We start from the raw sequence: 17729 nt of genomic DNA on the forward strand, positions 1-17729 counted from the left end.
ATGGATGTAATGTATTTGAGTTCTGATCCATAGCTCAGCCAGCACAGGCCTGATGAAACACTATAAGAAATTTTAGCTGAAACTCTAGATTACTTTGACAGATTCGTAGCACGGTGTCACACCTCTGAACTTGTGAAGTGACAAAAGTGTAGGTGAAGTTTCAGACATGCAGTAAATAATCAAAACAATGATCTCAGCAATATGTGTCAGCTGAAAGAGAAGTTTACAGAATGTGCCTATGTTCTTCCGTTAGAAAAATTACAAGACAATGCACACTCTTGCCCAAGGATTTTTTCTTGCAAGCTACATGACCTAGGTACTCCATGTTTTGATTCCTATCTGGAATTAGATGCAATCCTCAATCTGTGCTTATGCATGACACTGAAATGTTAAGTCTGCACTGCCTCACTGGCACTATTGACATCTTGTGTACCCTCTGACAGAACCTATGGCAGACTGCAACATGGGAAGTCAGGCAAGGAAAGCTTTATACAAAGGTGCCTGCTTTTTTTTTTGATGCAGGAGTGATACAAAGGTCACATTTTCTATGTTAGCACTTAGAGCACTGCATTAAACCTATGAATATTGCAAAAGCATGATAATAATTTGCGATTAAATTCAGTGCAAGACAGGGCATCACAGTCTCGAGATGTTGTAGGACTGGGCAACTGTTCATCTGCCTTAAGGAAGTTTATATTAAGGAAATATCTTTTTTTTACAAAAAAAAATAAAAGGAGGAGAAAACAGCTCCACTAGAAAAGCAGTTTGAAGCTTCATTTTTACAGTTGCAGCTGAATGAATGACTTCACCAGAAGTTCAAATAGTATAAAGAAGCATTTTAAACAGCTATTTTTACTAGTTGAACTTTGCATGCTTTACATACCAGTTTGTTTCACATGTTCCTTGCTTTTTATGGGCTCAGGAAGACAGCAGCCATCTCACACAGGTGTGCAAGTATAGCACACGTCTGCAAACAATCCAGACTCTTGCAAGTGCAGAGTCTGTCTCTGCTGCTCCACTGAGGCTGTGGAAGATTTGAGTTTCTTGGCCCTAGAACAGGTACACTGTCAACAGCTCATGGATTCAAATCTCTGCAGAAATCAGTCCATGCTGACTACATAACTACAAAATAAAAATATAAAAATAAATAAAGACATGAGCCTCGCTGAGTTAGAAGAGATGAAAAACAAGGCCTGCTTTTCTTGATGTGCTTTCTGAGGTGGTAATTCTTGTTTACCCAGTAATCTCAAGAGGGAATACTACCACACTCTGCACTTAAAAGACAAGTTCCCTCCTGAAATGAATCAATGTTGCTCATTTATTTATTTATTTTTTCTTTAAAAAAAGAAAATAAATATCAAATCTTACTCTATCATCAATCTATGTTCAAAATTACAGCTGATGAAGCCAGGACCAAAAGAATTTTAACAGGAGTTTTTTCTCTCCAAGTTAATCTGTTAGAACTCATTTTGCAAGAAGGGATGGAAATTCCTCTTTATCTGTGATCAAAAATTAATTTTCTTAGAGAAATTCAAATTTTCTTAAAATACATCATTTTGAAAAAACAGACTAATGGAAAAACTTTCTTAGACCTTCCGGAAGAACTTCATCATATGTATGAGTGCACATACTAGTGATCATTAAAAAAAGAGGAAAATTCAAAACTTGAGAGGATAATTTTATACAGTGTTTAAATTTCAGTGGTAACAGTAAAAAAAGATTTTTTTTTCCCCAACAAAATACCTTGAAAATGGGATGTCATTTTCTCATCTGTATTACTAAGAAACAACGTTCACACAAGAGTACCTTTGCTATCCAAAGAAGGAAGATCAGAACTTCAGCAGTCCTAGTCATTTCTCTTAGGAAAAGTAAACCAAACTATTAATATTTTCAAATGCTGTAATTAGTTGAATCTTGTCTACCATTCCATAGTGTCTCTTTAACAGGCAAATTCACACAGGTGGCACTATCATGAGTTTAGCTTTCTTTTCTAACCTGCTGTACTCCAATCGGTGCAGTGAAGAAACACAGTCTCTTTACATGTAAATGTTTCCATATTTAGCTGTCAGTGGTCTCAGTCCATTACTGAAGGAAAAAGTACATTCTGCTAGTGCTTGCCTTCACCAGGTTCTTCAATATAAGTATTTGATCATTAGCAGAACTCAGAGGCTCAAAAACTTGTAACCTCCTCTTGATATATTTGATACTTTGACTTTAAATGGAAATGACAGTCTCCTACGTCCTTATGATAGATATCACCGTTAGTAACAAGTATTTAGTAGCACGCAAGAGCAAAGTATTAATATTTAAAATTACAGCTTGTCATTAGTCTAATAAATCCATTCACTCATCTTCAGGGCTCAACGCTGATCTTCCCCAGCTGTTCATTCCTGATAAACTATAAGTTGTCTAGTGGAAGGAGGTTTTTTAAGGTCACATTGTAAAGCAACATGGACACAAATTATTGGTGTTAACAGTGCTATGCTTTCCTTTGATGATTAATACCATGCAAGAAATTGCCAAACGGGACTTTTTTTTTTTTTTTAACTGATGTTCTTGTGCTATTTCATTGTTGGGTTTTGGGGGTTTTTTTTCATAGTAATGCATTAATCTGATGCATGGTTTCGGGCATTAAACTCACCACAGACTAAGGACATAATCTTAAACCTTTTTTTTAATATGAAATGCTCTAAGGGGTATGCATAGAGTTGTGAAGCATTATCTGCTCATTTCATGCATTGCAATGTTTCCTATTACTATGAAATGCTGACTTTTTGCTACCAGAAGTCTAGCTTTCTGAAGTGCAATTAGTAGCATATTTGGTATAGAAAATATTTCTTTTTGATTTTTTGCACCAGACAGTAATGGAATATGACAGGGGTGGACAGATCTCATCTCAGTCAAGTCATGACATGATCCTAACTCTTTTAAACAAAGCAGGAAGGATAGATCTTGTGATAGCCTGACACCTCTGCAGCAGGGTCTGCTCATGTCGTAGCCAAATAGCATTAGAAGACTATGTCTATACTACCAAATGACACCTGGCAGGGACCATTCTCAGCCTGTGGTCTGCCCCAGTGCTGTTTGTTGGTATTGATCCAGCCAAAGAGAGGTGCTGGCATGCTGAATCCTGTCCCCAGTCCTTTCTGCAACTACTGCAGGCCACCTTGTTCAGAAAACTTCACCTTGTCCCAGAGCTGAGATAGCAAACAGGGGACTGTTTGAGGCTTCTTCTTACTAAAGTCGTAGAATCATAGAATGGTAGGGGTTGGAAGGGACCTTTAGAGATCAGCTAGTCCAACCCCCAACTAAAGTGATACATTAGAGAAAATTCTCTCCTCTTCTGACGTTTTGGGGGAAAAATTGCTGCTTGGATTAAGAGCTGACATTTGCACACCTATGGCCCATGAGACCCTCGACAGAGACTGAGGCATGCTCCACAGCTATTATTGGTAACTGTTCACATCCAGTCCTTTTCCCTTCAGCTTTTCCAACTGGACTTGTCAGCTGTGTTAAAAAGAGCGGCTGTTCACATTTTGAAGTGGCTCAGTCATCAAAGATGGTTGGATAGTTTCAGGAATCGTAAGGACAAGAGCAAGCCCATCATATCTTCTTAATGTTTAAAGGGCTTGGAAAGGTTGAATGTTTTAATTCAGCCCAAACTCTTCCTGTCAAATAGGAGACTGGACCCAGTCTCCGTTGCTGTGGATGATGCATGCTTTGAAACATCGGTCTCTGTTAAGGGTAATTCTATCAAGTCCAAGGGCTCTTGATTGACCAAACCTTCTGTTAAAACATACTTAGTTAAAATAGCTACAAGTGTCTGAAAGAGGAAAAAAAAAAAACATTTACAAAATGATGCCAAGAACAAGTGACAAACAGGTTTGATTGGGAGTCTTTCATGTATCAAAGAAATAAATGAAGCAGTACTTCAGACAGTTCACCTTGGTGTCAGGCACAAAATCATACCATTTGCTTCAGGTTACATGTGAAATGTGTTTATTTCTAAATAAGTGTTTGCTTTCTTTCCATATATCTGTTTTGTGGTATTCATTTTCATATCTTTTTTCAGGAAGTCCTAACACAATTAAAAATTTTAGTGCAGAGTACAAAGCAGAGGAGGATTTCCTTCTCCCTTATTATTTTTGTTGAAGAATTTCAATTACTCCAACTAGATACACACAGAGAAATATATACAAGTTTCACACTTCATAGTTGAAAAAATCTAGATACTACAGGAAAAAAGGCTCCAGAGATGCTGGCTATTTAGGAGTGAAGTTAAATCAGAAAATAAAATAGAAATATATAAATCATTAATATCCTTCTCTCACATTGCCACTTGCACTCAAGTGTATTTACATTTATATATATTTATATATATATATATATATATTTGTTTTTTATTTTGTCTGTTCCCCCAGGAGAAGCCTAAAAGAGAAACAGAGATGGCCAAATTGACAGAGTCAATGAGTGAGTACAAATAGGAAGTTCAACTACTTTCTTTTTCCATCTATCCCCCTCCCTTACATAATGCCTCAAAACCAGAAAACAGTGCTTGCATTCAGAGATCCCATTCAGCTCTATCTTCACTCCTAACTTCATCATAAATCATTCCACTCCTAACAAACAAAAGGGAATCCCTAAAACAAGGACTGCTATTTTCTTCATGCTTTTTTAAAATCACCTGTATGGGATCTAAATCCAGCAAAGGAGCTACTATGTGTTTGACTTCATGAGCCTGAGTTTTATCTAAATAGAATGTAACTACTAATGGATTGCACTTAAAAAAGGTCACACTAAATCCAGTGCAATTATTCAGGACTGTTGTCTGTGCCAGGTTCATCCAACAGGAATCATGCTCAGATGTATATGTGGAAAATTTTCCAATGGTTTCACTGGTTTCTAAGAGGTGTGCATTGTCTTAAATATGTAATCAACAAGAGGCAGTTTGTATTTCTGCCATGATGTCAGATATAATGGAGTAGTGCCAATAAACACTTGCAGCCAAGAGACTAGATAGTCTTCTGGACAAAATTTGAGATAATTTAGGATGAAATCCTGGCAAACCACTGTCACTTTCCCAAAACATATCTAAGTCCACAGCCTATGCAAGCTTAAATAAATTCACTTTAAAAGGGAGAAATCTTTTACTCTGCCTAAGCAGAGAATATAGAAAAACAGAAAGACAGACATGTATGAGACTCATTTATGTTAGCAATTTTTTTTTCAGGATTTTTTTTCTGTTTGTGTACAGAAAGGCTGATCCTAGGACAGAACTCTCCCTTCTTTTTGCTCTCCCAGTTCACTTCCTTTTGAAATTGTTCTCTGTATCTCCTTTCATATGCCATTGCAGGGCAGAGTCACCATCAATGGATAAAAAATATTATTTCAATATCAGAAACAACCTATCCTGTAGAAAGATGCTGCAGACCTAGGAGATGTAAGAGACACAGCAGACTATAAATCTATCAAAGGCCCTATTCCTAAAGCTCCATGTGCATGCAGAAGACAGCCTGAGATCTCCTTTCCCCATGGGGAGAGCATTGTTAATCAGCAGTAGACTACATGCAATGGCAGTTACATGGCAACATACTGATGAGTAGTAAAATTCTCATTAAAGCACTTGAGGTGTGTGTTTTTATCTGAATACTGTTCTGTTCACTTCTCCTTCACTGTCTGCATCTCATAAGACCTGGCAAAATTCAAGTTTCTAAGAGAGATTCATAGATGAGATTTTCTTTTTTTTTTTTTTTGAGCTGCCAACAGGATCCACATTCTTATACTTTCTTCAGTATTCAAAAATAGAGAGAAGTGCTTCTCCATGGTGCAGAAAAGCTCAGATGGTACGAGTGGAAAGGTCAACATTAAAGTTTAGCAAGGCCCAAAAGGACAATGATACCAGACCCTAGAGAAACTCTCTGCTATAAAGAATGGTACTTTTGCTCCACTAGTCTCTGTGCATGTACAATGTCATTCTTAGAAACATCATGTGACCACATCACTTCTCTGGTGTTACTGGGTGCTCCACAGCTGTATAATTATGTCTGTATGGACAGATGGCGGATGAAACAAAGGAAGAACCTGGTATTATAGGTGGAAGCAGATAAGTAATATGCCCTATGTGTTAGGTACTTGTCAGGCTTTGCACAACCTGTCTGAAACAGGGTGAAGGAATCTCAAAAAACAAAGTTTTAGGAGAAAGTAAGCAGAACCTCTGAATGGCCTGAAAAAAACTTCTTAATTGACCAGGAACATGAGCTCAAAAACACACTGTATGGTTCTTTTAGGATTCATGTTTGTATTGTAAATTACTTTTATTTGGCTTAAGATAGCATGCTTCTTGAAAGGATTAACACTGCTTTGTATAAAGATTTCTTCATATTTTTGCAAGCCTTTTATGAAATTTTCAGATGATTTCATGGTATTTAAAAATATTTTTAATAAATCCTAAACTGTGTTGAAAGCTGAAAACAAAATTCTTAGTGCAGGTACCACAATGTTCATTTTAAAGCTAGTGCAAATTAAAAGGAAACAAATGGAATGGAGAAGCGACAATGTGGTATATGATAGGCCTCTAGTTTGGACTGCAAGGCCTTTTTGTTGGAACTGAGAAAATAAAGAGGATGTCAAAGGCCTCAAGAAATGACTTGGTCATGGTACCAATATAACAAAATTGGTATTTGCCTTTCAGTTTCACTCAAGAACCGTGCTTCTTGTCTCTTTCCTCTGTTCACATCTTTGCACAGTTCCAGAAAAAAATCGATCACCTTGTCTCCACTTTTCTATCTTTTGCTCTCTATCAAAATGCTCTGATGAAGTTACCAATCACTGCTCTCTGCCCCTTCTTCTCCATTAAGATTCTCTGGATGTTTCTGTAGTAAGAAAATCCTTGTACCTGAGATTCACATCATGTTGCATGCTAAGAGGAAGACTGAGAGAACACTGATGCAGTAGTTATTCCAAGTCTGTTATCTTCACCAGCAGGGATAACAGCCTGTATTTCTGACACATTTTGTGTTTCCACTCTCAGGGGATCTGTTGCATTGTAGGGAAGACTGGTAAGGAGAAATACATTTTAATACTGTCTGTCCTGTTTCTATAGGACCTTTATGATGATGGAAAGACATGAGATATCGTAACAGAGCCCTGTACCTGTGTGTGTGGAAAGAGCTGTCTACCTTGAAAGTTGAAAAAAAGTTAAAGTGCAAACTAGAAAGAAATGGTGTGCTACATTTTTGGGATAGTCCTTTAGAGCTGATATAGAAGCAGAAATATGAATCAAATAAGGCTACACTTTGCACCAAGTTATTATTTTACAACACTTTCACAAAATTAATAGAAAGGCATCATAATTGTGAGATCTGTCCAAGAAATTCTAGATAATGCCTTAAAGTCCATATGCATTTTGAAATTTCTTTATAGCCCAAGTTGGGCAATTTACCTCATATAATCTCAGAATACTTAAAACTTGAGCATATAAGTGAAACCAGGAACTAAATAATTTTCCCTTTATCTTCTATCCCTGTAATTCTCATGCTTCCCATATACTGGTGATGATTTTTAACCCAAATGATGTCAATTCTCTTGCCTGCAAATAGCTAAAGCACAGAAAGCAAGGTAGGAGAGTAAATATTAAGAAGTAAAGAAAGGTATCAGATGTTCAGACTAAAGAATTTGGCCAATATGAATAATTAGATATTCAGAGAAACATCCACTGCAGAACTATTCAGTCCTCAGGAATTATCACCATTTTGAATACTTTGGGGAGTGAGAAGACATTTAGTGAGTAGCCAAATATGGTGATGTCTTGATAGTACCTTAAAAATTCTTTTAGGGTCCAGTAGTGTGATACTGAAAATAATTTCCTTTTTAGTTTCATCAGTGTCTCCTCCTGCTATTCAACTAGTAAAGGTGTGAAGCACATTCCTAAATTGCCTTGGGTGAAAGCAAGCTGTCTACATCACAACCCCTAATTGGTGTCTGTGGGATGTCTACCTTATGTCAGGGGTTGGTTTGTTGCTTCTTTTGCAACATCATGGCTCACCAGCTTGGGCAGCACTTGCAAAGATCTCCTCGGGGTCCTAAGAGTTATAAAACCTTTGCCAGGTATGTGGTCTTTGCTGAAGACCAAGTGAGAATATGAGTGTGTCTATTCTTCCTTCTGGAGAGCTCTGAGGTCTCCAGGTCACTACTGTACAGATGAGTTTGTACAATCTTGTCTCCCCAAGGTAATGAGAAAGTCCAAGGTCTCAGCTCTGAATTATGCAAAAGCATAATGAATCTAGTGTGCCATATGATGGCTGCAGCATAATCAATGTGTGACATGAGCAGTGTGAACTTGCTACAGGCTAGAATCGAAAATGGGCATGGCTGTCTGCCTTAAGCATTTAAACAGAGAAATGACATCCAATTAAAATGTTCTCCAGCAGTAGGAGCACATCACTAAACAATTACACTTGTTCTGCTACCCAGTTCAGCCACATGATATACCTGCATGTGGGCAGCCAGAGGCAGAAGATTTTGTTTAAAATAGCAACGTTCCTTCATTTGTTACAAAACCTCCAAATGTCTGTGAATTTGCTTCCAAAGACAATGAAAGAACAAATATTGAGACCTTAGATGACTCCAGATACAATCTTCTGAATTATGGGTACCATGAATTTTTCTTGGAGGCAAGAAAAAAATTAAATCTAGCTAACTTGAAGAAAATTCAGGAGCAAATAAACCCTAGGAGAGATCTGATTTGTGATTAAGTGATTTTCCCAAAGTCTTTTCCTTGTCTCTGGTGTCTGAATCTGGAGTGTCACAGTTGCTCTCTCATACTTGTAGGTCAGGTTTATAATGAGAAAAATCCTTCTGCTTTGAGTCACTTGAAAGTGAAAGCATTTTCAGAATTACATGTCACAGGGTAGTCTGGAATTCTTTTCATAGCTCTAATCATTCTGAATTGGTTTTTTTGATGACATGTAAGAAAAATGTATGGTATGTTACAGTAAATATGTAATCAATATCTTCTCTCTTGTTATAGGACATTGTGATCTTTCTACTTCAACTGGCATTTTTTTCCCAATACTACACCTTTTTTCTTTGTCAGATTTCATAGGTCCAGAAATCTAACTTTTTTATTATCATCACGAGTTGATAGTGCATGCATAGATGCTCTCTTGTGTGAATACAGTTGTGTATGTGCAGAATTAGGGCTCGAAAGAACTGATCCTAATACCTGAGTTTCCATCTCACCAATCTAGGATACTAATTCTTCAGTCTTAGAAAGCATTCCTAAGTACAAATACCCAGTTCAACATTTTCCATTGATATGAAGTATCATCAACTTGTTAGAAAGAGCAGACTCTTACAATGGACACTTGAAGTGCAAAATGCTCCAAAGCATTCATAAAACTCATTCAAGAAATTTGTCTGTGCTTAACGAAGTTCGTAACTTATTTTCAAGATAAACAATTATCCTTTTATGGTTAGCTTTTTTATGCAGGTATGGTTTTCCCACAATATATATTTTCATCTTCTCTTAGTTCTCAGTAAGGACAGAGTTCTGCTGTGATGGGTGTTTCTGAAGGAGTAGTTTTGTGGCAAATACTAAATATTTTATTAAGTGGAACATCTAATAACTGTTGATTTGATACTGTATATATAGGTTGACAATGTTGTTTCAAAATTGACTTCTTGAATCTTCAGTCAAATTAAAAGTACAAATAATCAGAATCCACATTATTTTATTATAAATATTGTTATTTCAGCAGAAATTAGCTGATGCCTAGAATGAAGAATACAGAAAGAACAATGCTATTATGATTAAATGAAAATACAGTCTAGTCTTCATTGTAAAGGGAAGGTTTTGAGAGTAGGATTACATTAGGAGGAGGAGTACGTTATGCAAGAAAGCAATAAGTTCTATTGTTCCAGTTATGCAGTAGCAAGGCCTTAGGAACTGTGGGGTAATATAAGCAACAAGAAACAAAATAAACTTATCTTAATCAGGTAGATGACATTGATAGTATTTCCAATACTCCATAGACAACAGTGTGAAGAGTATTTGCTTTGCATTCTCTGAATTTTTAAGGGTCTTAACTTTATCTTCTGTTTGCAATATGAGGGTCAGAAATGTTTTTGTTTCCCAAATGACAATCACAATTCTCATACAGACACCTGATTCTAGAAGCTTAGATTTTTTGAAATTACATTTTGATAGCACTGCTAATACTACTTTGCTAAGCTCAAATCTTTATGAAAATTAAACTCAAAATATCACAGATGAGATAACCAAGAGCTGAATTAGGTAAAAATCTCTGGAACTATGATAAAATACAGGCTACATTTTACTGCTTTTTACTGAAACAAAGTAATTTCTCTTACTTACACATTTAACAACATTTCTTTTACAGAGTTTGTCATTTTTCATTGCTTCAAGAGTTCCCTTTTTTTTTCTTGGGATTGTCTATTTCTAAAACAGAGGCTACAGTCAGTCTGACACTATTTAAAAATTCTAACAGAATCAGAGAATGTTAAGGGCTGGAAGGGACCTTGAAAGATCATCTAGTCCAATCCTTCTGCCAGAGCAGGACCACCTAGAGTAGGTCACACAGGAATGTGTCCAGGTGGGTTTTGAATGTCTCCAGAGAAGGAGACTCAACAACTTCTCTGATCAGCCTGTTCCAGTGCTCCCTCACCCTCACAGTGAAAAAAGTTTTCCATTTTGTTTCTCTGGAACCTCTCATGCTCTAGCCTGTACTCATTGCTCCTTGTTCCTATCACTGGACTATATTGAGAAGAGTCTGGCTCCATCCTCCTAACACCTGCCCTTTACGTATTTGTAGACACTAATGAGATCACTCCTCAGTCTCCTCTTCTCTAATCTAAAGAGCCCCAGCTCCCTCAGCTTTTCATCATAAGGGAGATGCTCCACTCAATCACCTTTGTGGCCTTGCGCTGAACTCTCTCCAGCATCTCCCTGTCCTTCTTGAACCGAGAGGCCCAGAACTGGACACAATATTCCAGATATGATCTCGTGAGGGCAGAGTAGAGGGGGAGGAGAACCTCTCTCGACCTACTCATCACACTCCTTCTAATACACCCCAGGATGTCATTGGTCTTCTTGGTCATGAGTGCACATTGTTGGCTCATGCTCATCCTGCTGCCATCAGGACCCCCAGATCCCTTTCCCCTACACTACTCTCTAACAGTTCATCCCCCAACCTCTACTGGTACGTAGGGTTATTATTTCCCAGGTGCAAGACTCCACACTTGCCCTTGTTGAACTGCATTAGATTTCTCCCTGCCTAACCCTCCAGCCTGTCCAGGTCCTGTTGAATGGGAGCACAGCCTTCTGGTGTGTCAGACACTCCCCCTAGTTTAGTATCATCAGCAAACTGACAGTGCCCTCTGTTCCCTCATCAAGGTCATTAATGAATATATTGAACAGTACCAGTCCCAGCACAGACCTCTGAGGCACTCCACTAACACAGGCCTCCAACTATATCCTGTCCCATTGATCACCACTCTCTGCCTTCTTCCCTTCAACCAGTTAACAATCCACCTCACTACCTGATCATCCAGCCCACACTTTCTCAGTTTTGCTGTGTGGATGCTGTGTGGTAATAGTGCCAAATGCTTTACTGAAATCAAGATAAACCACATCTGCTGCACTACCACCATCTGTCCACCTGGTTACATCTCCATAAAAGGCTATCAGGTTGGTCACACATGACTTCCCCTTGGTAAAGCCATGTTGGCTGCTTGCAATGGCCCTCTTGTCCTTTAAATGCCTGGAGACAGCACCCAATATAAGTCCTTCCATCACCTTTCCAGGGGTGGAGGTGAGGCTGACTGGTCTGTAGCTACTCGGGTCCTCCTTCTTGTCTTTTCTGAAGTGATTTTTATTTTCCTCCAGCCCTCAGACACCTCTCCTGTCTCCATGACTTACTGAAGATGATGGAGAATAGTTTAGCAATGACTTCTGCCAGCTCCCTCAGTACCCATGGGTGCATCCCGTTGGGGCCCATGGATTTATGTACATCCAGACTGCTCAACTGATCCTTAACAAAATCAGTCCTTATCAACCAAACAAAACTCGTCCTTTAACCTGACTGCCTCTGTCTGGCATCTGGCACTCCTGAGGACAGTCTCCAGCAGTATAGACAGGGGCAAAGAAGGCATTCAGTAACTCTGTATCCTCTGTCACCAGGGCACCAGTCTCATTCAACAGTGGACCTATGTTGCCTCTAGTATTAGTTTTGTCTGCAATTAATTTGAAGAGACCTTTCTTGTTGTTCTTCACCTCTCTTGCAAAGTATAACTCCAGTGAGGTGCTCCACTGCCTCTCCTTTGCATTGCTGTGGTCCAAGGCACAGTGAAGTTGTGTTTTTTGGTCACGTGCTTTCCAGAGCAAACACTCATCTATACCAATTCTAAGTGGTCTAGACACAAAGCTGTTACATAAAATACCTCCATGACTCCACACAGCAGTGCCTGCTACAAGACCCAAGCCATAGTCATGCAATAAAAACTTAAGATCATCAAAACAGCAAAATTGTAAATCTGTATGCAATTTGGTGTGAGATACATTTAGGTGTAAGACAGTCTTTGGAGGAGAAATACACGTCCAGTGTTTCTGGTCATGGCCACAAATAGCTTAAGCATGTGCAGAAATTTAATATTGAAAGCAGAAGTCATTTCAGATTTTAAGGACCAGTTTTTAAGGGTTGTGGTACTGGACTGAGTTGCCAAAAATATCAGTTATGTGGCTAAAGCCTTTATGAGCCAATATTTCCTCCTCACATCCTGAATAATATCAATATGTTTACGTCTGGTCCAGTTGACATTACAACTTTAACTGCCAATTTCCAGCTATTTGGGACTTGGCTTCACAACTGTAAAGCCCTTCTAATACAGAGCTTTTTCTATACTTACTTGGCATGCCCTTAAACATTTTAAAGGTGTTAAATAACAATGGGCTTCAGTTGGAGAAGTGAGCAGTATGCAGTGCTGAAAGAAAATATCACACTGTATATGTGAAGAGCAAGAAATTCATATTCACTCAGGACAAGGAGGTCATTAAAAATGTCTAATCAACTGTCTTCACAGAGAGCAGATGAGTTGAATTAAATGGTGAAAAACAGGATCAATGTTTCTGCAAGCTGTGGAAAACTGTCTGACCTGGATCAGGCTTATTGAGCTATCAAGCAAATAAGAGACCATAATGGATTTTAGTTCTACAAAATAAGCATAGCATGATGAATAGCAAAGAGTGCTGGTCAACAGATAAGAGAATAACAATCCCCCCCCCCAAAAAAAAAGGTATCTGAGATGTACAAGAACAGCTGTTAAACAGGTACTACCACAAATGTATTGGATTTTTAAACCCTTAGACTTTGAAAATGAGTTGCAAAGGTGTCCAGAATCAATGAATGGAAAATATCATAAAACATGGTTGGATAAACTATTTGATCTGAAAGAGAAATACTACAGTTTATTGGGAAAAGGGCCCAGCTGCATTGTTCAATATAAACAATGAGAAAAAGGTCTTATCATGGTATTTTTGACAGATGTCTTTTAAAAGCCTTATAATCGAGTATTAAATTAATCCCTAAAGCTAGATGGTATTTTCCCTGTATTTTTCACCTGCCTCCATTGCTCTTCAAACATTTGACCGAAGATAACAAGGACCATATTAACCATATCACAGACAAAATAATGCCCATAAGTCAAACTTTCTCTACTGCACAGAACACATAAATTCAAAGTGTATTATCTCAGAATCACTGCCTGCAGTTATAGCTCAGGCTTTTTTAACCATACCACTGTTACCTTCACCATAAAATATCCTGAACTACATGGAGAAGGAAATCAAAAAGACTCCAGTGAGAATCATTGCCAATGGTAAGAGCTGTTAAAATATAAACCAACAAGAAGGAAGACACCTGTAAGATCTGATCTCCTTTGAGTCCATGCAGTATTGTTTTCATACGCAGGGATAGCAGTTATTGTACAATGGATCTGTTCAACACCTCAACATCAGTCTATCCCAGACTTCAGCATTGCTCCCTTTGCTGTCTTGTTTCAGGCATGTTCCTATGGGACCTGATCTAGGTGGACCTGCTTCTGCAGGGGGGGTTGGACTAGATGATCTCTAAAGGTCCCTTCCAACCCTACCATTTTATGTTTCTATTCCTGCATATCACTCTGTAGGAAAGTGTACCGACTCATCCTTACTGTTTACAACATGCACTGCATGAAATTCTGACATATAAGGAGAGATTGCTTCTTCTTCCTATTATTATCTGTCCTGCAAATAATTCTCCTATCTTCTCTCTTTAAATAGTTGCTCTCTTGCAGAATCCCTCTCTAATCATCTCATAATTAAACCACAGAGTCAGATTTTACAGCTCACTTCGGCATTCAGGGCCCTCAGTCCTAGCTGTTCATTGCTGAACTCCCTCCACTCTGTCATCATCGTACTTCATAAGCACGTTTCTTAATCCACATATCTATAAGCAAAATAATGGAACACAGAAATGCTTACAGAGCAGAAAAAAAAGAATTCTGGTAGCTGCAAAAGCAGACATGCAGCTTATCTAATGAGGAATTAAAAAGGATACCCTTTCAGTCACTGGATTTTGGAGTTGAAGATGAAATTTGAGTTTCTGTTCTTAGTTTGGCTTAACAACTTACATCTTCACCAAAAAAAAAAAAAAAACACCACAAAAACAACAACAAAGAAAAATAACAAAAAAACCCAGATCCAAGGTGCTATAGCTGACCTCCGTTGAACTAAGTGAATTCCTCAAAATAAATATTCACTTAAGATAAAATCTCAGGTTTCCTCACAGAAGATACAGTTAATTCCAGTCCAACAGTAGCTTAAACAGATGCATTTCTCTTTACTCTTCTTGGCAGCACTGATTGTGGAGAAGAAATGGTGAAAGAGAGATATCAGAAAACTTTAATGCCATCACATCTGAGGAAACATTTTTCATAGACCATGCAGCCTCCAAAACACTTTGCCACAAAGTACTGTAGAGTAGAAAAGAGTTTAAAAGAATCCTGGTAGAGGTGGGATGATGGGCTAGAAACACACAGTTTAGTAACTCAGACATTAAAATAACAGCAGTTAGGAGATGATCCAGTATGAGAAAGGCTAGAAAGAAGTGATCCACTGAACAGGAAAGACTAGACAAAAAAACTCTGTGGAGGATTTCACAGAGGAGCTTCACATCAGTCTGCGCAAGAGATTGGTTTCTATCCTAAATCATCATCACCTTGGAACACCACCTATTATCACCACCACCAGCAGCCCCACATTAGCAGTATCACTCATCAGTCATAACTTTTTTTAATCCAGCGTCAGTACAGGCCAACTGTGTCCACTTGATCAGTATTAAGAGCTCTAAGCATACAAAACTATTCAAGTTTGGTCCCGAGACCTCAGAAATTCTCCTGAATTCCCAAAGGTAAGGTAGCAGTGTACAAAAACACTTATGAAGCTGTTACAAGGCCTGTTATATAAGGGCTTTCACTGAGCCTTATCCTCCCCCAGCTGCATTCTTCCTTGCCCAGCTAGCATGGGGACTGAAAGCAGACTGGTCAAAGAGACTGAGAACAAAATCCACAATATATTTAGCTTGTATAAACACATTCTTTCTGCCTCATCTCCATCAAGTCAGTCTAATTTTAGTGGTATCTAAGTGATTGGCCTCAGTCCTTGAGTGAAGTTTAATTGGTTCTAGGAGGTCAGATCCAATGCTCTTGACTGACTCCAAATCTATATCCATATGTCTTCACACAGTTCACACTTCATGCCAGCAACAGTATTAGTCTCTGTTTTACTACAGTTGATTGTGAATGACTGATACAGAGGTGATTATGCTTCCAAATAATGACACTTTAAATTACCATTTTTCTTCATTCACAAGAACTAAATCTACAGAATGATTGTCATCGTCTGACATATTTATCATCATCAAGCTCAGACTGCTATCTCTCTATTGCAGGTTTCCTCTGTTTCTCCCAGGAACTTACACAATGGAGTCACATCACATGTCATGAGGCATTTGCTAACCTAGCTGCAAAACAAAAGGACAGCAAATAGCATGCTTACTTGTCCTTAAAAGTGGTACTTTTTTATTGAGTTTAGAAATCCTATACTTTCTCTTGACAGCTTTGGGAGGCGGCATAAATATCTTGTTCTACTCTGTTTTCTAGTATTGTTGAATAGTTATTTTAATGATAGGCAAAGAATAATTTTCTCTGAAACCTACTGAAACATTGGATGGTGTGCTGGCACACGTTCTTTGTTTTTTATGTTAAGCAGAAAAGAACTATCTACAGACCTCCTGCTAAGTCAGTTTGTTTCCTGTGGCATTTTGCTTTTGCATGCAGTTGAGCATCTTTTTGGTGAAAACATTATTATTTAGGAGAGTATTACTATTTAAGGCATAAGTAACTCATGCTGTTGTACTAATTTATGGGTGAATGCTGCATATTTTTAGTATCCATTCAATCATATGTACTGGGCTGTAATGTTTAAAAATGAATTCATAAAAAGCATGATAGAAAGTCCATTAAAGTGAGCAGAAAAAATCCTACTGTTTTTCTGCCTCTCTAATTTTATAAGGTGCCCATGATATTAACATGAAAAGGAAAGAGACTCATGAACTAACTTAAATCATTTCTTTGTGTCACTCACTTTGAACAGGTAGATCCCTGGATTAAGGTATGACCTCTGGCTCCTAGTCAGGTAGAACAGTCCCCACAACAGGAAGACTGCCAGTGTCAAGTTCTCAAATATCATTATGTTACATGTCTTGAGCATGTGATAGGTTTTTAAAACCTGATGTGGCCTTGGTTCATTCTATGCCCCTACTGCGAGAGATTCTGCTCTGGGTTTTGCCATGCAATTGACTGACATTTACAGAACTCCTAAAGGCTGCTCCTTTGCAGGTGTAAGGGCATCATTTCAAAGTAGCTTGAGATGGGCTAGCTTTAAAGTACATTTCTTCAAGTCAGTATGGTTTACCCTTTCATCTCTTTTGGGGTAGGCCTGAAATAACCATGCAGAAGCCTGTTGGCAAATAGGTGGACTGCTAGCATAGCTGTAATCAGACTGTTGGCACAGTTCTGTCTGGCCACTTTCACCGCTTGAATGATGAGTCCAAACGTTAAACGCCCTGGCTATTAGAGGCCTGACTTGAAGCCCTAGAGAAACATTGTTGGTAGGAGGGATTAACAGTGGGATTTTGGCTTCATTCTGTGGAATGATTTGCTAAGAGTTGATATGTCAAACCATTTACACATGGAGCACTTGCAGTAGGTGTCCGCTCCGTTCCTAAACACCCCAGTGTTTAGGAGCAAGTGGTTGACTATCTCTGCCTCACTGGCAGAGGCCAGTACTCCATTAAACAATTCATGAAACACTGAAACTCCATGAAACAATGTTCTCCTTCTTTGACCTTCCCATCTGTAATCAAACTCTTTTCTTCTCCCTTTCTCCTACCTTCACTTCCAAATCCTTGACAAAAGGTCTTGCAGATTGACAGCTTCTCATTCAACAGCAGAAGGCCTGGAAATACTTCTTAAACACTGTTGAAATTGGTCAGTGGATTAAATTTTTTTAAAGGTGTCCTATAGAATAAGTGATAAACAGACTCCATGATAGTACATGTCTTAGCAAACTAGGGTAAAAATCCAAGGCCTATAATTAAACATCATAAAGGCCT

The sequence above is a fragment of the Colius striatus genome, chromosome 1 (genome assembly GCF_028858725.1).
Source record: "Colius striatus isolate bColStr4 chromosome 1, bColStr4.1.hap1, whole genome shotgun sequence".
Lineage (NCBI taxonomy): Eukaryota > Metazoa > Chordata > Aves > Coliiformes > Coliidae > Colius > Colius striatus.